The 20,693-nt window shown below is 42.2% G+C and overlaps 1 protein-coding gene across 2 annotated transcripts in view; it reads left to right on the forward strand.

Annotated features, from left to right (window-relative positions):
• The first annotated feature begins 98 nt into the window (after positions 1-98).
• Positions 99-20,693, forward strand: part of nckap5l (NCK-associated protein 5-like) — a 39,514-nt gene continuing 18,919 nt past the window's right edge. Inside the window, exons 1-2 of one of the 2 annotated variants that reach the window (XM_044351354.1) lie at positions 99-326; positions 18,353-18,439. The gene's annotated coding sequence lies outside the window, so the exon portion shown is untranslated. Of the gene's footprint in view, positions 327-15,544; positions 15,877-18,352; positions 18,440-20,693 lie in introns of those variants that run through there. The other variant, XM_044351356.1, reaches the window with a different exon arrangement.

A 20,693-nucleotide genomic window follows, 5' to 3' on the forward strand; every position in this document is an offset into this window, starting at 1 on the left:
AGAAGAGGAGAGGAGGAGGAGGAGGAGGAGAGAAAAAAAATTTGGGGCGGGTAATGCAATTTCATGCAATGACATCACTTTTCCTCCTCAACCCAAACACTAAACGCCGAGTGGAGAAAGAAAGCGGCTGCAGCACAGAGAGGAGCAGGAGGAGGAGGAGGAGCAGCAGCAGCAGCGGCAGCAGCAGCAACAGCGGCAGCAGCAGGAGGAGGCTAGGAAATGAGCACAAGGTTTTAACCAAACATTTAAAAGACACTAGCCTGTTTATATATGTTTATTAAAGATGGCACGACAGCGTCGACTCCGGCGGTTTCCAACCCAATGAGGTGAGTTTAAAGACGAGAGCGAGAGAGAAAAAAAACAGCCGTTAAAATGCCGTTTCATGCGCTGTAACGTTAGCTTAAAATCGGAATACCGACACTCATCCTTTACTGGCTTTTTTTCATTGTTTTAACATCACCTGGGAAGTAAAGTAAACGTCTGTGCTGATAGAAAGCTTTAAATACAAGAGGTTTTTTGGTGTGTTTTTAACCGTTAAACGACCCCCCACCTCCCCTCCTCCTCCTCCTTGTGTGTTTCCCGGTGTTGGGAGACGCAAGGGCGGTAACAGCGTTGCCCGTGTGTCGGAGGGGACCCGTGTCGGTGCAGGATTTTCGGGTTTGGAGAAGGGAGGAGGAGGAGAAGGTGGGGGCTGTCTCCATGGAAAAAAAATGACATTTTTCTAGGTTGAAACACCTTTATGTTTAGCTGCTTTACACGGTGGCTAAAAAAAAATGCAGCTGTGTCGCAGTTTCGAGGGTTAAAAATCTGTGAAAAAGGGGGACATGGAAAAGGAGCTGTCAGCTGTAAGTGCGTTGAGGGCACTAACGGTTCATTTTTCATCCAAATGAGAGACTGAAAGCTTATGATGGGAATAAACTGCTGTTTTCTGTCAAATCCCGGTTGTGACTGGACACAGTGACACTCCAAAAGCAGCCTGGCTTACATTAAAACAAACCAGCATCACTGTAATAATGATAATAATAATAATAATGCTAGTGAATGAATTAACATGTCTGCAGCAGGGATGCATGAGGAGGAAACACCACCCTGGAAATGTTAACATAGAGTCATTTTTAAGGAGGATTTAACAACATAACCATACGTTAACTTGGCACTGCATTTGTTTCCTTGAGTTTATGTTTTTATCAGCTGATTTAAAGCCCCCCATCCCTCCCCTCCTCCTCCTCCTCCTCCCCTCCACTCAAAAACTTGAGTTGGATGTTTGAGCTTCATCGTGCAGGAGGATGCAGAGTTTGACTCTAGGAAGCTGTTTTCTTCATCATCTGCTGAAGGAGGAAAAAAAAGTTTCTGTGTGCTCACCATAAATCTCAGCTTTTTTTTTTAAAGGCGTGTACTAACCAGCAAGATTTGTGACATCACAACTAGTGTGAGCCAATGGTGATGCAGTGTGCAGATGGCACAAGTGTGGTGTGGAAGGTTGAACTCTCTCTAGTGTGAAGCAGTTAAACTTTCAGAATGAATAGTTTCTGTAAGGTGTAGATTAGGGCTGTGACTAATGATTACTGTCATTATTGATTCATCTGAAGGTTATTTTCTCATTTAATTGATCAATCATTTACTCGGTGAAATGTTTCAGATGTTTTCAGTTAGCTTGTTTTGTCCGGCTCACAATCCAAAATCTGTATCTAAAAGATATTTAACAAAGAAAAACAGCAAATTGTCTCATTTGAGAAGCTTGAAACAAAAAATATTTGCTTGAAACCATGAATCAATTATCAAAACTGTTGCCGATCATTTTTCTTTCCAACGACTAATCGATTAATTGATTAAACATTGCAGCTGTAATTATGTAATTTAACTTTTTTTGTGGAAAAAAACCATGTCAGACACAAACTATTCAAAGAACAGTATTTTACATGTGTGGAAGATGTCTTCGAGTGTTTCTGATGGTGCAAAATATTCCTTTAGTTCACAATCTGATGCCTTTAGTTTAAATAGTATCGGAAAACGACATAAACAGCACGAAGTGAGAGGAACAGGAAGTGAAAACACTCATTAAATTTAGTGGCAGCACACAGTTTATGGTGCGATTTAATGACCAGAATTGTCTCGTGTCGGGGGTGAATTATGTTCACGCATATTGGAATTTGACTCCAGTTTTTTTTAGTGTAGTTTTCAGTTTAGGGTTTTGGTTTGGATATTTTTTTCTAAGCCCAGTTCCTAAATGTCAAGATATGTTTTTGTTTAACTGGATTATGTACCAGCAAGAATACAATCCTGCCGCAGTTTTGAGGGTAGAAATCTGCAAAAGGAACATGGAAAATTCATGTTAACGGGCTGATTTTCATTGGCGTCGCACCAAACTAATGCAGGGTTTAGGACTGTTATTACTGAATATTTTTCATTGTTGATTAATCGTTTGACTTTTTGACTATAAAACGTCTCTCACAGTTTATTTTGGTTCAAGCCGACGTCTTCAAATCTCCCAAACTTAAAGATATTCAGTTTAATATCTTAAAAGACATGTTTGAGAAGCTGGATTCAGGGAATATTTGGAATTTTTGGAGCTCTAATAGAGTTACTCCAAATGGTACTTTTCCATGAAGGTAACCAGTTGGATCGGCGCCCATATTCGTCAGTATAAAAACTTATTGGGAGCCGTACTGGCAGTGAATACGTGTTATTGGATCACCGTTTAACAATGCTGCTTTTCAGTAAATGTGATACCTTCCACATTTTCTGAATGGCACTCTAGTCATGAGGAGTGGATTGTTTCTTGTTTGTTTTCACATCGTGAAGGATTTTTTTATTGGCAATAGAACATGTGCCAGTAATCTTGATAAGTTGTAGGTCTGCTCGGAGATTAAACGAGATTTCAAACATCTATTGGCGTGCAGCGTTTTAGAGTCCTCTCGTAGCGGAGAAAAACATCCATACTTAATGATCTGTGCCTGTTGGTTTAAGGCCAGATATACGCTCATGCTGTTTTCATTGTCTCATCGTTTTTCTGAACAAAGACCAAGTTTGAGGTCAGAAGAAGTAAGGATGGAGGAATAGTTTCAACCCTTTTTGAATTACGGACTTACAGAGATGGCCAGAATTCAGGCTGTAAAATATTTTAAGTTTCACTGAAGATCTCCTGTGAAACGCTCGATGAATCTTTTAATGTTTGCAGGCTGCGTTTTTGGGTTTTTTTTTTTCTTATTTTGCTTTGAAAACAGATGACGTATCCCTCATGCCTTCTCCAAATTGTCTGTTGATGTAATGTTGCTGTTTGTTGTTGTTGGCAATTGCGGACAAATGCTGTGTATCATGTGAGAAAGACCTCATAGACTACATGACACAAAGAGCCATCGAAACTGTGAGAGCTCAAGAGTGGAGCGAAAAGATGGAGACTAGTTCCTGAAAGTCGAGAAGTCGTTCAGATCCTCAGTGGTGGAAGAAATAAAAGTAGCAATACAGCAATATAAAAATACGCCATTACAAGTAAAAGTCCTTCACGAAAAAGCCTACTTAAGTAAAAGTACATAAGTATCAGCAGCAAAATGTAGTTAAAGTATTAAAGTAAAAGTAGTGGTTTGGTCCCTAGTCCAGCGGTTCCCAACCAAGGGGTTGGACCCCTCCAAAGGGTCAGCAGATAAATCCGAGGGGTCGTGAGATGATTCATGGGAGAGGAAAGAAGAAGAAACAAAAGTTCTGATACACAAATCTGTTTTCAGTTTTTGGACTTTTTCTCTGATCTTTGATTTTTGCTGAAATATTGGATCATTTGAACATTTATTGAAATGAAACCATGTGAGAAGTTTAGAGGAAAAAATCACGATTTGGTGGAGCTGTTAACAACTCATAGACATCTGAAATGTGACCCCGACTACACACTGCTTTCATCTTTAACAATGTGTTGTATTTTAAAAGCTTGTTATATTATCCATTGTGTCAAATCTTCATCTGAAAAGTAACTAAAGCTGTTAAATAAACGTAGTGGAGTGGAAGTACAAAGTAGCATGAAAAGGACACACTCAAGTACAAGTACGTCAAAATTATACTTAAGTAAATCTACTTTATTACTCTTCCCCCACTGCAGATAAAGCTTTTAACCTTTAAAGTTAAAGTCCACCAAGTGGACAAAACTCAGCAGTGTAAACATATATTCTACTTTGCTGATTGGGTGGAATTATTGACATTTTTTAGCTGATGCATGCAAGTGAAAGAATTTAAACACGAGCTGGGAAGGCGGCGAGGGTTTCAGAACGAATGTTCATGAACGTGCGACATTCGGAACAACACTCGGTCAAGAACATAAGGACCCACCGGCCGCTTTGAACATCTCATCCTGAGGAATGACCTCAGAGCCGCCGAGGGCTCTGCGGATAAATGTGGTTCCACTCTCCGCTCGCTAGATTACATTTATGGTCTGTGTGCCCGTGTTTGAGCTCCGATTGAAGTTTTGTGAGAGCCCGTGTCCCAGTGCAACTTTTGAGATTGCATATCCAAGCTGTGCCGCATTACATCATGAAAAGCTGAGCCAGTGACTTATTCAAGTGTAATGGGCAGTATAAGTGCTGGCTCGCTCTGTTCGCCTCTAATTGTTCACAGATGTTCTGCACGCCTTTGTGTCCCACATCTTGTTGCAGCCGGCTCACACAGACGCCACATACAGTGTTCAGACTTTATTATAGCGGGGGGAAACGTGGCATGGAGTAAGTGTTTAATTTGGCTGTTGGTTCTGTTAACCTGTTTTGCTTATTAAAGTGTTTATTAGGCATCACGTTGCACCACTAATATAGTAGTGCTGGAACAGTTATTGACAGAAAGCCTATCGCAATCTATTTTGTTAATCGATTAAGTCGTTTATTAAGCAAAAATGCAAAATATTCTCTTGATCCTGCGTCTCAAATGTTCAGATTTGATGATTTTCTCTGTTATGAATTGATTAATTTAAAAGAGAAAGGTCAGTAGATTAACAGATAATGCAAAAAATCATTAGTTGCAGCCCTAAAATACAGCAGCACATTGCAGTAGGGCTGCAACCGATGAATAATTTAATTATCTGTTAATTTATTTGTTTGTGCATTGAAAAAACACAAATTTTAATAGAAGATTTAAGGATTTTATATGTACATAAAGACAGATGTTCACATATACTCACCTGTACATGAATTTAAATAATAATAAGGATTTAAAACACTCGTGCAGGAGAGGTAAGAAGCTAAAAGCTGAAATAAAGACCTCTACTTGAAACTCGGTAAGAATGATGAGGGATGGAAAGGTGAAAATTATTGAGTAATCTGTCTTGTTTTGTCTGACTAACAACCCCAAACCCAAAAATATTCAATTCACACAGAGAAAAAAACAGAAAAGCAGCAAATTCTCTCATTGGAGAAGCTGGAATCAGAGCGTGTTTTGTTTTTTTTTCACTATTTTTGCTTGAAATATGACTAAAACAATGAATCCAATATCAAAACAGTCGCCTATTATTTCTCTGTTGATCAACTAATCGATTAATCGGCTACTTGTTCCAGCTCTACATCGCTGTCTACAATGCTGTTTTTACAGAGCAAACGACCTTAAAGACACTCAAGGTCAGTCTTTCTGTGAAATATCACTTTATTAGGTCGCAGTTTACCGTTTTTACAGGGAGGAAAGAGCAACGGGACAATAATTTAGTCAGTTTGAAGTCTAGTAGGGGTGCGCAGACAGGTCAGAGCCTCCTGCGGTCGGCCTATCTCTCCGGCGTCGGCCCTCCCCTTCTGCATAAACGTCCATGCTTTGAAGATATGCTACGCCGGGGCTGGGACCTCTCCTTATCAGCTATCAGTTCAGCCCTTTACCGCCCCGCCGTCTGATGCATGCAGGTGCTGTAGTTACCATGGTTATACACCAAAGGCACTTCTGGTGCCTGCATTAGCATCGCAAAATATTCATCAATTACCCCCGCGGAGTCGGCGCGGTACGACTGAGCTCACAGCAGGAGGGAAGGCTGACTGAGAGCTCTGCAAGACTTCATCATCATCATCTTCTTCACCATGACTGTTTACACGCCCACAATGCAGATATTTAGATGAAAGGGATTATCTCTGCCTGCATTGTTTCCCCCACAGCCCCTCCCTTTTTTTTTTTTTGTTTTCTGTATTTTTCACCTCAGCTCAAGGCTTGTTGTGATTATTTGTACGCACGTCAGCTAGAATATTAGCCCAAGAAGTCACAAAGAGCAACTTAGAGCCTTCATTTCTACATAAACTGCATCAGAGCCTGCTGTGTCAAGCATGGCCTCTGAAATATGCATGATCGAATGCGCTTGAGGAATCCTAATAGTATGCGAGAGAGAGAGCTCCCACTAAATGCAGCGGAGTCGGTCAAAATCCACCCTACAGAGGAATCTGTGGTCATAAAAAACATTGAAGTTGGCAAAACACTGCTTTTAGCTGCTGCAGCTGTAACAAACATTCAATTCATCAGTCCGTCCAGAGAAAATATGGCTTGGAATGTAGCTTTAATCAATTCAAGCAAACCAGGTCCCCACCACGTCCTGTTTGGCCAAAAAAAAAAAAGGATTAAATTGTCGTAATTTTGTTCAGTTTTACACCGACAGAATCTAAGAATCTACACTTGGATTTATGATTTTGAGTTATGACCCATGATAACTTGGATTAAGACTGTTTAGATAAAGAATAACAGCTACAGCGGGAGGTTTTGTCTCGTATCCTCTGCATCGAATGAACACTGTTCCTTTGTGCACCCTCGCAGTTTATTTTCATTTGTCTTAAAATAAGTTGTTATTGAGGAGCTTTATGCACCCTTCCCTCCCCCACCCCCACCCCCAACCCCTTCAATCCCTAAACCCTCTCCCACAAGGTGCTTAGTGAACTACTGGTGCTTCAGTGTTTTGAAATTCTCAGGAGCTTCCTGTTTCCAAACGTGTCCCACCAGCATCGGATCTATACGCCTTTTAAAAACATCAGCGTTCTTCCCCGTGGAGATGTTGTGTGTGTGTGTGTGTGTGTGTGTGTCGCTGAGATGGAGAGCAGCCTTTTAAAAGGAGGATCTCCATATATAACCCCCTCCATATAATCTTTATTCTGTACCATAAATAGGTCCTTCCTCTTGGACGGACCTTGGGAAGAGGATGTGGGTGATGATGAGCACGCCTGGCTCTGCTGAGATAGCACTACGAGCTCCAGGTCTCCAGGAGTTTGAGCCGCTGTGCCTGGCGGCCAGATGTGGCCAGATGTAGAGAAATTGTCCATCATCAAACCACTCATGCACCTCCTCTGCTTTGTCCAGTCTGGTGTCATTGCTCTCCAGATGTCTGGAGTTTCGATCACAGAGCTCGTTTCTCTCTAACGTTGATGAATCTGGATATTGAGAAGCGTTTTTAATTTACTATAAGAGGTGACAGTGGATATACTTTTTATTTCCATTTATCTTATTTTTTACAGTTGAACAAGACTCGGTCAAAACATAGTATATGGCTGGACCGTGTATGGTCAATGTGTGAAATTGGGGCCAATTTGTTACAGGGATAGTCAATGGTAGTGTCTATAATGTGAATTCCTGCATATTAAATGTTCATCTGAAGGGTCCCAGTAGTATTTGTTAAAGTGCACTGAAGTAGCATATCACATGACGTGGTTAAGCTATGTTTGAGTTAAAAAAAAAAGATGTTATAAATGCAGTGATTGTTATTTGGAGTGTTTTAACTGCGCGCTCTCCCTCCATGCCTCCGGCGCATAGAGAGCTGTTTTCTCTCCTACTCCGCGAGCTCGTGCTGGTCGTCACGGTCCGGATGCAGCTGAAGCCACGCAAACCGACGTCGGAGGTCTCTCACGCGCGGCAGCCCCGGGCGCACCTCCGCATGAGCTTCCGACATCATCCCGAGGAGCGGCGTGACGCCTCCGCGCTGGCACCGAGGCCGTAACAACGCCTCCACATGCTCGTGCAGTCGTGCAGTCATGGCGTGTGAATCCGGGTGCAGATCGAGGTTGGGGCGTCTGCAGGGCGCTCGAATGTGCAATAAATTTTGGAATGAGCTGCACTCAGTGGAACCGCTGTAAACGCTCCAACACTTGGCCGGCTGACCAATGGTGTAACTTTATCACTCAGTCAGTCAGTCAGAGACGTTTCACAGTGACACGGTTTCTAAATGACCTCAAATCTAGTTTGGCATGTCTGTGCTACAATTTCATGTTACTTATACACTGCACACAAGTGGAAATGCAGAAAATTTAAAAAAGATTTTGCTAAGAAGTTTTTATTCTCGGCTGAGGTGGAAAAGTTGATGTATCGATAAAAGCAGAATGCAACAAAGTGCAGCGGAAACAGAGTCATAATAAATAAATCATGACTTAACATCCACTGAAGCAGCGGATGAAAACATCAACTCGGTTGTGACTAACACTCCTCAGATTAACACATGAAACAAACGTCATATTTCCATCATGTTTTTACATTGTTTTTCATCATTTGAGGTTTGATTGCCGCCCTGTTAATTACATCATCTCCTACGAACGCTCTTCTTCTGCAAAGGTTTAACAGCAGCTCCACCAGCTCAATGACCAAACCTCTAATATTTACAACTGCAGTTGGATGATTTTGCATATTTTCAGGAAATATGGTTGAAATTTGCTCTAAATTATGTGCAACAAGCTAATATTGGCAGATTTCTTGGTTTAGCTCTTGGCAGTAGTCGGGGCTGATGACACGTTTTGTTACCATGGTGATCTTCCCCGTTTCTAAAAGTGCGTCAGAAAACCCGGGTTAAGCCCAAAGATAACTGACTAATCCGCTGATATCGCTTTGTAATACAGAGTCCCGCTCTCACCTTCCGTGACACGGTTTGTTCATACTACTCAGCTCTAAAGACCGGACATGAAGGCCGCTCATGACCTGGATTCACTTGTCTGGCCTCAGCAGCTTGTCTTGTTCAGCCTCCACATTTTTTCCAGGCATGTCAGAGTTCAGTCATTTGGTTGCGAATATGACTCACCGAGGGATCAGGTAGTAAAGACGTTTGCTGACACACATGGAAATCCAGTGAGGAGCTGGACTAAACGCAGTTGTTCCTCTGGCAGGCAGTCTGGTTACACGGCTCGTAGTCTGGTTGGCAGGGGACACCACCTCCTCTCTGGAGTATTTACAGTGGTATGAAACCTGCCTTTATAGGGGCCACGACAAATGGTTTTCATTACCGGGCTTTTTTTTATGAATGCAGAAATGAACTGAAGAGCAGACTCTGAATCCTTTCACATGTGAGCCATTTATTAAGGTCACCGCTGCTCTGGAATGACATTGTGATAAAAAAAAAAAAAAAAAAATACCTCTAAAGTTGTACATGTGAAGGGGATTTCTGTTGGCCTTGCATGTATCACACAAATAGCTAAGCCAGACTAGAGCCGGGCCACTAATGATGGCTCACCGGCTACAACTCCTGACTTCCTAATGAGGTCCGACTAAGCCGAAGCTTCATGCAAATTAACACAAGAGGCCTCCACCGACCCCACTGGGGGCTTTCATAGCTCCAGCTGTAGACCCCTGCACATCTCCTCTCCGAGGCCCGAGTGTCACATTTCTTGTAGGTGGATTAGCTCTCCGTCCTCACATGGAGCTGTGCACATTACTGCCCATTAAACTGTCTGCCCCCTCAATGGGGGTTTGTTCCCCATGAGTCTGATTTACAGCTCTTAATTCAGAATTTCCCTGACAGTTCCCCCTCTCGCTTTAGCCGCCTTCTGACCAGAAACAGTTAAGATGGACCATCTGCTAACGGATCGTCGCTTTCTATATCTTTACTAGAGCTGCAGCTAGCAATTATTGTCGTTATCGATAAACCTGCCAGATATTTTCTTGATGAATTTAGTCCAAAAAAATGTAAGAAAATGGTGAAAAATGTCAAGTCATCATTATCAAATTGCATGTTCTGTCTAACCAACAATCCCAAACGCTGATATTTTTATTTTACAATCCTATAAGACAAAGAAAAGCAGCAAATCCTCAAATTTTAGAAGCTGGAACAAGCTCATTTATGGCATTTTTGCTTTATTAGGATTATTTTCATTATGAATGAATCTGTCAGTTATTTTCTCAATTAATCGATTAGTTGTTTGGTTCATAAAATGTCAATAAAATGTTGATCACTGCTTCCCAGAGCCCAAGGTGACGTCCTCAAATGTTGTTTTGTCCCGACCAACAGTCCACAACCTAAAAATGTTCAATTTACTGTCAGAGAAGACTAAAGAAACCAGAAATATTCACTTTTTGTTCTTGACTTAATTTAATAGTTGGCAACTAATATACTGCATCTCTATATTGCAGCTCTATAGAAGACAAAGAAAAGATGCAGATCCTCACATTTTAGAAGCTAGAACCAGCTATTTATCAGTCAATCATCAACATTGTTGATCTTTTCAAACTGAAGTGTGTTTTCGCAGGGTTAAGTGTTGATATTATTGTTTGTTCTTAGCGGTAGGAAGATTCCCTGTGTCGTCTTATCTTATCAGGAGTTGCATGTGTGTGTAAATGCTGCTTTGAAGAGAAGGTGTGAGTGTGATGACAGTGTGGCAACGTCCTGCTTTACATGTCGTTTGCATTGAATTTCAGGTCAGTCACATGTCGCCTCCAGTGTTGCCCATAGGAGAGGAAATTTCCAGGCGAGTTTTCTTCCATTAAGACACACGTTTTATCACCTCCTTGACATTCTTGTGTCCAGCTCTCATTTATGTCCACATTACCATTGAGTTTTTCGAGCAGTTAGTGAAGAATCCTCACTTGGGGGGGAAAGTGGTTGGCGGAGTGGGGGGGTGACAATAGACCTTTTATGTTGAGTTATCCTCATTCCGTTGTGTTAGCTCCAGGGGACCATGTGACCGGCTCTCATTCAGGTCATGTCGGCCTGTTCAGCCTTTGACCCTCTTAGAAGGGAAGCGAGTCCCCTCAATGTCCCATTCATCCCATACAGATGTCCATGAGCGTTAATGTCTGACACAGCAGAGGTATGACAATCCCCTGACAAGCCTTCATTCAGTTTCTTTACAAGTGATGTGAGTCGTTAACTCACTACCACTAATTTCTGACTTGAATTATAAGATCTATCAGAAATTTTCTCAGAATTTTCTCCAGTTAGTTTGACATTAACGTGGTCCAAAATATACACCTGCTAATCATAAAACAAAACCAGCATCCACCAATGCATAATTAATCAATAATTAATAAAAAAAATAGAACTATGAAGTGAAATTATGGGGTTAAACTGACACTATATTTTGCTCCAGGTGCTCTAAGAAAAGTTGCAGCAGATTTGTAGTCACTTTTTGTATATTCATATACCTTAATAGATCAAAAAAATGTTGAAAATAACAACACACACAACTATGACACAGCAGCGCTTTGAGCTAAATGCTAACATCAGCATGCTAACATGCTAACAAGGACAATACTAACACGTTGAAGTTTAGCAGCTAATGTTAACCACCATTCGAGTTTGGCTTGTTAACATGCTAACATTTGCTAATTGACATTAATGCTAACATGATGGTTAGCATGTATAATGTTCACCATGTTAACCATATTAGTTCAGCCTGTTAGCATGCAAACAATGGCTGATTATAAACACAAATTACAGCTGAGGCTGATGGGAATGTCATTAGTTTTGTAGGTATAAACCAAAATATTGGACAATTGAAATTTTGACATGGCGCTGGCGTCTGAATCAAAGTGGTGGACTGGCCAACGGACACAGTCATCCGTAGCAGCATAGATGCAAATTTGGTTGCAGAAAAGACAAAAAACACTGAAAAGAGGAACAGCAGATGGAGAGATGATAGCAAAGGGGGAAAAAATAAGTAAAACAAGGAAGTAGAAACAAAGCATTCAGCATTGTATTGAATAAATTCATACATTTTTATGAGTTGTGTAGTCAGGTCAAATCAGTCGGGGGTTTTTTGAAAATTTGACTAGTGTTTTTTAGCGTCTAGACTAAAAAGATGTTGCATCTGTGCACAAATGTCTTTTTTATCATACTTCTTTTCAGTAAGTACTACAATGATTTTGTATATTGAAACAAATTAACACTGAATTCTCTGTTTTTTTTAACTTTCTGTTACACCTTAAAACCAAAAAGAAATTCTGAGTATTAGAAAGTCATATCTGCAATTCACCTGTTGTAGAAAACACTGTTGAAGAATGTGATAGGATTTAGATATTATATATTCAGAGTTCCTTTAAGGATCCAGTTATTTTGATGAATAATGGAGAACTTGGCTGCATGTCAGTTTTGTTATATAGGATGTGAAAACTATCTCCAAACCCCTTAAAATTGCAAATACAACCCTATAATCAGTCAGGATTTGGTGATTAAAGAGAGTTTTAGTTGAAGCTGTGACAGTCATACGCTGGTTCTCTCTTTCATCCACTAGGTGGACACACATTAGAGGCCTGCTGATGAGGACAGACTGGGCAGGACCGCCATATGTGTTAGTAATAAGAGGATAAGTCCTGTCTGAACACGAGCTCTTTTGATCTGGGTGATTTTTGATGTGTAGCTCAGCGTCTGGGCTGTGTTTTCTGATGACCTGTGCAGTTTTCCTGGGGCAGTCTGGGGCTCATTTGAGTTGATGTAAAGTATTTTGTCTTTGGGTTTTCCCCTGATTTCCCATAGTGGATTTATCAGTGTCGACATTATCCTGAAAACAAAGCTTGGCTTTTGCTCATCTCAGACATAGAAATTGAAATTCTGTGAATCTGGGGCAATTCTATACTCGCCAAACTGGCTCGACTGTTTTGGTCAAATCTGAATGACAATAGCTTGAAACAACTGACATTCATGTGAGCCCCCTGGGGGCACTTGATTTTGACTATAGGAAGTCTGGTGCGGGGTAAAGTCGATTCAGGTCAGGTCTCGTCTACTCAATTAGGGTCAAATTAAAAAAGGAATCACTCAACTTTAAAATGAGTACATATAGATCTGTTGGTTACAATTTACAAGAGTTGTTTGCAGAGGCGAGGATGTTTTCCCTTGCATATCTACTTTATTGTATTATCCTCCCACATTCTGGTCATGAAACCCGTGTTTTCTTCCTCCTGTTGTTGTTGCCTTGGCGCCCAGTCATTTTGTCATCAGACTTGGTTTAGTGTGTCTGGTATGTCTGGGAGTATGAGGATGATGTGGTTTTATTAACAGGGAGAGCAGATGAGTCACACAGGGTGAAACCCTGAGCTGTTCCCATGAACTCCGGACAATGTCCGGACAATCAGGTCCCAGCATTGTCTGGAGTGGCGGTTTCACACATGTAGTACAAAACAGGAGATTGTCCATGTCCGACGTGTTCTCACCTGCTGGAAATACTCTGTTTGGTTTAGGTGAGGGGCGGCGCCTGGGTAGAGCGCGCAAGAGGCAGGACATGATGCAAAAAGCAGTGTTTTGTTTACAGCACATCAAAGATGGCGGATGAGGCTGCCAGCTCATCCGTAATGATGACTGTTTTTGCATTGATATCAATACTCCATGTATCAATGAAAGAGTGGAAAGCAATATACATAATTAGTTAATATATAAATGACCTTTTTTCCGGTTTCGTGCCAGTCACATGGTAGAAACATCATCAACATGCCCACTCAATCGCTGTGAGTTCTCCGGACAATGACCTGCTGTATTCACATGTGGGCTCAATCAGACTTTACACAGACTTTGTACTGAGGAGCCGGCAGAGTCAAGTCCGTTTAATGTCCGGTCCAACTGATTCAGACATTTTTGTCCTCACATACATCTCCTCTGGGTAACGTCCAGATAACTTCAGTGTTGCAGCGCATGTGTGTGAAAGCAGCTCTGGAGAGACGACCACCCCGAGATGCTGTGTTCAAGTTCCTTCAGTTGTCATGTGACCAATAAGTACAGTGACGCCGTCGTTGGCCATGAAAATCTGGAAACACTATAAATGTTTAGAAAACCTTCAAGCTGCTGACCAGTTCAGACGATTCTCTCCTAATGCAGGCTGCTGCTGAAACACTCATTCATATGAAAGAGGAACTGTACTAGATCTGAAATAAATAGTTGATCCATTGATTGACAAGATTAATCTTAACTATTCATTTTTTGAGTGAAAATGCCAAATATTCTCTGGTTCCAGCTTCTCAAAAGTGATGCTTTTCTTTGTCATATATTATATTAAAACAGCTGTTGACTCTGGGAAATTATAATTATATATATTTTCTAAAGCTGAAATGATTAGTTGATGAATTGATCAATAAATTGGCAACTATTTTGATCATCAACTAATCGTTCAAATCATTTTTCAAGCAAAAAACACCAAGCGCAGTTCCAGTATCTCAACTGTGAGGATTTGATTTTTTTTTTTTTCTTATGTGATAGTAAATTTAATATCTTTGGGTTTTAGAGACAGTTTAAAGTAGAGTGGCATATAATGATTATTGTCATTATCAATTAATCTGTGGATTATTTTCACACTTTGTCTAGTATAGTGAAAAATGCCTGTTATACTTTTTTAGAGCTCATTGTCTTCAAATGCCTGATCAACTGTCCAAAACCCAAAGATATTCAGTTCATGACGCATTAATGAAACATATGTGTCATATATGCATCACATCCTCAAATTCGAGAAGGTTAAACCAGGACATGTTTCGCATTTTTTCACAGAAAATGACTAAACCGACAAAAAGTTGCAGATAAATATTCTGTGGCTCAACTAATCCAAATAGTTGACTGATTGTTGCAGCTGTGATGTAGAGATGTTATCTTTAGGAAATCGCTTTTTTCTTTATTTTCTGACATTTTATTGACCAAACAATTAATCAGTTTTTCAAATTTATGGCATTTTTAACATAATGTGGTTTTTAACTGTTGGTCGGACAAAACAAACAATTTGTAGACGTCACCTGAGGCTCTTGTAACTATTTGTGGCCATTTTTTTCTTTATTTTCTAGCATTTATTGGACCAAAGTATCGATGAATCGAGAAAACAATCAACAGATTAATTGATAATAAAAATAAACATTAGTTGGCGCCTTAAACCTCCCCTCCAGCTCTGAATTCATTCAGATATCCTGTGACTTTCCCCCCCCCCCCCCTTTCCTATTCCTCAGCGCAGTCACACAGGACTCAGTCCAACACTTATTACCAATGTGATTGAGAAAGACAATCCTCTTAACACAGAGCCTGCTTTCTTTCTAGGGCACTGAACGGCTCTGTGTAGAACTCCTGTCAGTCCAGCCCGCCTGTCGGATATCCTCTCTCTGTTAACGTTCCTTTGTCCGCTACATGCTAGGGTCTCTTTTTGAAACACAACCCCCCTCTCTCTCAAGCCTCCTCTTTACGGCCCGAGCCCGGCAGCTGCAGGGTTAATGGTTAGCAGCAGCAGCGGCAGCAGCAGCAGCAGCACAAGCAGAGAGGCAGGAGTTGTAGGAGGAGGAGGAGGAGGAGGAGGAGGGGAGAGGGAGAAGGAGAGGCAGAGAGGAGGTGGGGGCTGGTCCACAGCTGTTGTAGTAGGCAGGGTCTATTGGGGTAGGAAGCCTGCCTCACTCGCCCTGGAACAATGGGAGACATGGCAGCCTCTGCAGACAGCACAGGCACACACACACAATGCACATACCCAAGGACAGGCCTTTTCTAGCCGTAGCGTAGAGGAAACCGGCTTCCTCGCCACACTCAGAGGGTGACGGCACTTTCAACAGGGAGGAAAATAATCTCCTCCGCAGCCGGAAAACAGAAATGTGAGGTTGTGGCCTCTGTGTCGCTCTTTTTTTTTTCCTTCTTCTTCTTCTTCTTCTTCTTCTCCTTCTTCTTCTTCTTCTTCTTCTGGTGCCTTTACATTTCATGCTGCTTTGAGGAGATCTCAGATGACTGGATGACAGAAAAGGAGCAAGGTGAGCTGACCCAAAAATTTGTTTGTGAGGTAGGAGGGGGGTGGGGGGGGAATGTGTAAATCTGTAAATACTGGTGCAGTTTTACAGCTGACATGGTGTTTCCTTTGGCCTCCTCTTTCTGCGTGTTGTGAGGGTGTTTCTGTGTCTCAAAGAAGCAGATTTTTACTTGTGTGAGAATGAAGTGATGTGACAGTGCCGGGACATGTGTTTTGTTTGGTTTTACGGTGTTGACTTGACATGAATGGACAGGAGATGACTCTGATTTGCTGTGTGTGTTTATGTTAGCAGTTGTATTCGTGGGCTAGCTTACATTTCAGGACAACAGCAAACTGCTCTGTTAGCACACGGTGTGGGGTTTTTTTTTTTTTATTGTAGCTGAACCAACACCGGCTCATGTAGGATTGTTTTGGTTGCTGCTAACAAAGTGTCATAAATCTGCCAAGCGGTAGGGTAGGTTGGTGTCGGGAGGACAGGACAGCCTGTTTGTAGTTGAACGTGTGATAAAACACTGTTATATCAGAGATGCGGGGTCCGTGATGCGTTTCCTCTCTGGGTGTGGAGGTTTGCCTGGCAGAGATTTAAGGATCCCTGCGTTCTGTTCAATCGCTCTCAGACATACATGGCGCACATCCAACCTTTCAGGCCTTTTGGGAAAGGGAGCTCCCATCCTCCAGCCCCCTCCCCCCCAAACTCCTCTCTCCCCCCCCCCGCCTCCGCTCCTCATCCCAAATATTGCTTGTGTATGATTCGTCTCGGTTCATATAGCCAAACATCAGACAGGAAACGGCACAGAGGGGGGACCCCCGCCAGCCCGATTCCGTCTCACCCACGTCTTTGATATTTATCACAAACTGCGTTAAAGATGCAGACAATGGCGTCATAATAGTGTGTCTGGTTAAAAAAAAAAAAAAAAGAAAAAAAAGAAAAATTGACTTTGGCCCACATTTATTTTCGGAGGGGGTGAAAGATTCAGTCTTTCCCCCCGTCTTGTTTAATTCCTCCATCTGAGGATTTAGGTTTTTGTCACATTGTTTACATCTCCCGCCTACACACTTTGCCTACACAGCAAGAACTTCAATCTGGGCCTTTCCAGATTGGCAGATGGAAAGGGTGGTGTTTGACATATCCTGAGACGGCCTTGCCGATTCCAAATCCCCAAGAGTGCGACTGACATGATTTAAGAAGCTTTTGTGCATTTCTTCTCTCTGCTTCGGCTGAGTCGCCTTTGAAATTTTTTTTTTTTTTTTTTCTCCCAGACTTGCCCTCATTCCATGAATCTCATGGACTCATCCTCCAACAGCAGCATCTCACCAAACCTCCTTTGAAAACCTGCATTTGACTCAATATTTCATCATTTTCTCAGCATCCATCCGTCGTCGCTGAGTAAACGCTGGTGACGCGCGGCCGTCGAGGTCTTGTTTGCTTTTTTTTCTGTGTGTGTGTGTGTGTGTGTGTGTGTGAGATCTGCTGCCTTTTGTGATCTCGCTTCATGACACGGATCAGAGATCACGGTTGTTGTTTTTTCCCAGGACCAGGTGTACCGAGGAGGACACGGGCCAGACCAGATGATCTGCCTTTGCTCTATTAAAACCCAGATTGAGAGGGCAGATGCTCAACACCTCTAATCCCATTTCAATTTGACAAGATCTAAACGGATCAGGCCCTTGTTACCCTATAGACTCCTTTTGGAAATGAAGAGTTAATGCTGTAGCTCGCTGTCCACACATATCAGGGAGGTGATGAGACAAAACGCCGGCTGCAGCAGACGTAACATGCTGTTTAAATGTTTTAAATGAGAAATTGAACATAATTAAGAGGGAACTCTGTTAATGGGGAATCCCACGTTAGACTTAAAAAAAAAAAATCATGGTGTGGCACTCAACGCATGTCCTGTGTTATCAGAAAGACATTAAAAGAGGGAGTTCTTAAACGCTGTGTCTGCTGAATTATTCATCCATCTTTCTTTCATTACACTTTACAATGACTCAGAGATGAAAGGAAAGACGAGAGGAGGGGGGAAGGGGGGGGGGGGGGGGGGGGATCGAGGAAGAGAGCGAGATAGAAGAGAGCGGGGGCTTGCGGTCGCGGCATCACTGGCGTCTGCCGAGCGCTGGTATCTCCCGAGGGCAATGGAGCGTCTTCCTCTCCTCCCGGTTTCCTGTTCACTCACTGGCAGAGCGGAGGAAAAAAAGCCGCAGCCTTTCGCCTGCCACGGCCGACAGCACAGAGGTGACATTGGTCTCGAAACCACCTGACGCCACCGGCTCTCAAAACTCCTGCCGTCCAACTTTTCAAGATCTACCTCACACGCGGCCAAATCTTGTGGTTTCTTGTCTTATGATTCACAGCGAGACACAAATAGGATTGGCAGAAATGTCAGGAGGTTGCTCTCGCCAAAAAAACCTCGGTGGAGGAAGAAGAAGAAGAGAGTTTACTGAAATGTGTTTTTTTTTTTTTTTTTTTTTTTCTCCTTCAGCTCCTCGGTTGTGTTGTTGGGAGACAGTGGTGCCTGACAGGAGACTGACTCCTCTTCAAGGATCATAACTGAGAGCTGAAACCACAGGTGAGCGTGTTTGCATGTCGTTTGAAAAAAAAAAAAAACACAGTGCAAGATTCAAAATGGGGAAATTCTCTGTGTGTCACTTCTATAGGGATGCCAAAAGTGATGATATCAGACTGCTTTAGGGCTGATGTTTTCATTCTTAGTGTTGTTGTTCTTTTCTCAATTAATCAATTACTTGTTTAGTCTAGAAAACATCAGACAGTAGTTAAAAAAAGTCCAAGGGGACATCTTCAAGTTGCTTGTTTTGTCTGAACATCTGAAGATATTTATTTTACAATCATATAAAACAGAGAAAAGCAGCAAATGTTCTCATCTGAGAAGCTGGAACCAGAGATCGTTCTGCATTTTTAACTGAAAAATGAAACGATGATTAATTTTCTGATGATCCACTGATTGATTAATTGTCTAATAGTCTCTGCTGCTTAGTTATCAGCAGAGGATGTGACAGTTTGTAGTGACAATCAGCTGATCTGAGCGAGGTGAAGATGAATCGATTGTTGATTTGCTTGTGACTCCGTCGCGTCCTCTCCCGTGTGACTCTGCTAGTTTGTTATCAGGCTGATCGGTTGATACTTGCTCGACTGGAAATGAAAAAGTGTCAGCGCCGCACACCCGTGAAAAGTTGAACCAACCTTTGCAGCAGCAGCAGCAGCAGCCGCCACCGCCGCTGGGTGATTTGTTTAAAGGACACTGAAGCTATTTATTTACAGAACATGACACAATAGTTTTCCTCTGGTGTCAAGTTGCACTTTGTTTTCTGATGAAATGTCCTCACAGCTCACATTTTTTTCTATGAACAGGTATCCGTTTGAGTCATTTCAGGGTGTACAAAAGCACCACATGCTCAGCCGGCTCAGAGGCCAACACATGATCCCGCATGTTTTGTTGAGCAATTGGATCTTTAAGCTGCGATCGCTGCGCTTTGCTGCACTTTGTTTACATTCGGCCAAAGCCATGATTTCATGTCTGTGTTGTGAGAAGGCTTGATTTTCAAAAACAAAACAAAGCTCAGCGCTGACTTTGACCTCCATTCTTATCTGTTTTGCCCCTTTTTTTCCTCCATTTTTATTATCAATTACAGCATCCTCGCTCTTTCTGGTACATCTCTTCCTTTTCATCGTCATAGAAACAAAACAAAAACTCTTTAAATGACCTGATAATTGCGAATGTTCTGCAGAAGGAACCGCATTGTTGTTGTTAGCTGGCGTGCATAAAGTTTGAGGGCAAATATTACACTTGTGTTTCCACTGATGGTTATCTTATGAGGCCGTTTTATTCGCCGCTAAGTTAATTTACTCTATTTTTCTCATCCAAATCATTTGTTTGTCCGCTTATCTATAAAATTTGTTTTGCTCTTCGCTCCTTTTAAACATGTTTCTCCTTTTTCCTTATCGCCGCATTCCATCGAACGTCCTAAAATAACTAAATTGTGTGTCTGAGAACGGCTCCAGCAATCAGACCGCTAAGATGTAAATAAACGCACAAGCCGACGTCGTCCTTATCTCGCTCCAGTGGACGCGAGAGTGAGATTCATTCACATCACAGTCTCCGGTCCTATCACAGCACGCAGACTGAAATAGGATATAAAGACGTTTGTGTGTGTGTTTTTTTTTTTATGGTGTTTTCCTCTCTGTAATGAATACAGATGTCCTCCCCGTCGTTCCATAGGAGGAGGATAAAAAAGCACAATCTGCCAGGCGGCGAGGCCACTCAGCAGCGCACTCAGCAGAGCAACAACATTAACTCTCTTTGCATTCCCCTTGTGGCTTTCTCTCTCTCTCTGTGTGTTGGGCTCCTGACAGCACCAGCGGCTGTAAGTCTGCCAGCAGAGCTCAGTGGAAGGAGCTCCCTGGCACTGCTGCCCCGCTGGGACACACTGAGCCTCTCCTTTCGCCCTGTCAATGAGCCTCTGTGTGCTTTCAGTTTCAGGCCAGTCACAGTCTCCTAAAGCACCACCGTGACAATACTGCTGGCCCGGACTCCCCTCGCTGTTTCTTTTGCTCTCCGGAGGATGTTAATTCAGACATTAATAACAACCGAACCCTTCATCAGTCGATCGGCCCTTTTGATCGGACGTCAGGAGTCATTTTTTTTTTTAGATGTGAAGGCCTGTTGGACGCGACTCGTTTTAAGAGATGCTTCTTTCTAGCGGCGTTTTTTTTTTTTTTTTTTTTTTTCAACGAAGCTTGTGACGTTAACTCTGCACATCAAAGGAAACCACAGCAGCAGCAGCAGCAGTAGCGGCGGGCAGCGG

This window comes from Thunnus albacares, chromosome 5 (genome assembly GCF_914725855.1).
Source record: "Thunnus albacares chromosome 5, fThuAlb1.1, whole genome shotgun sequence".
NCBI classification, from domain to species: Eukaryota; Metazoa; Chordata; class Actinopteri; order Scombriformes; family Scombridae; genus Thunnus; species Thunnus albacares.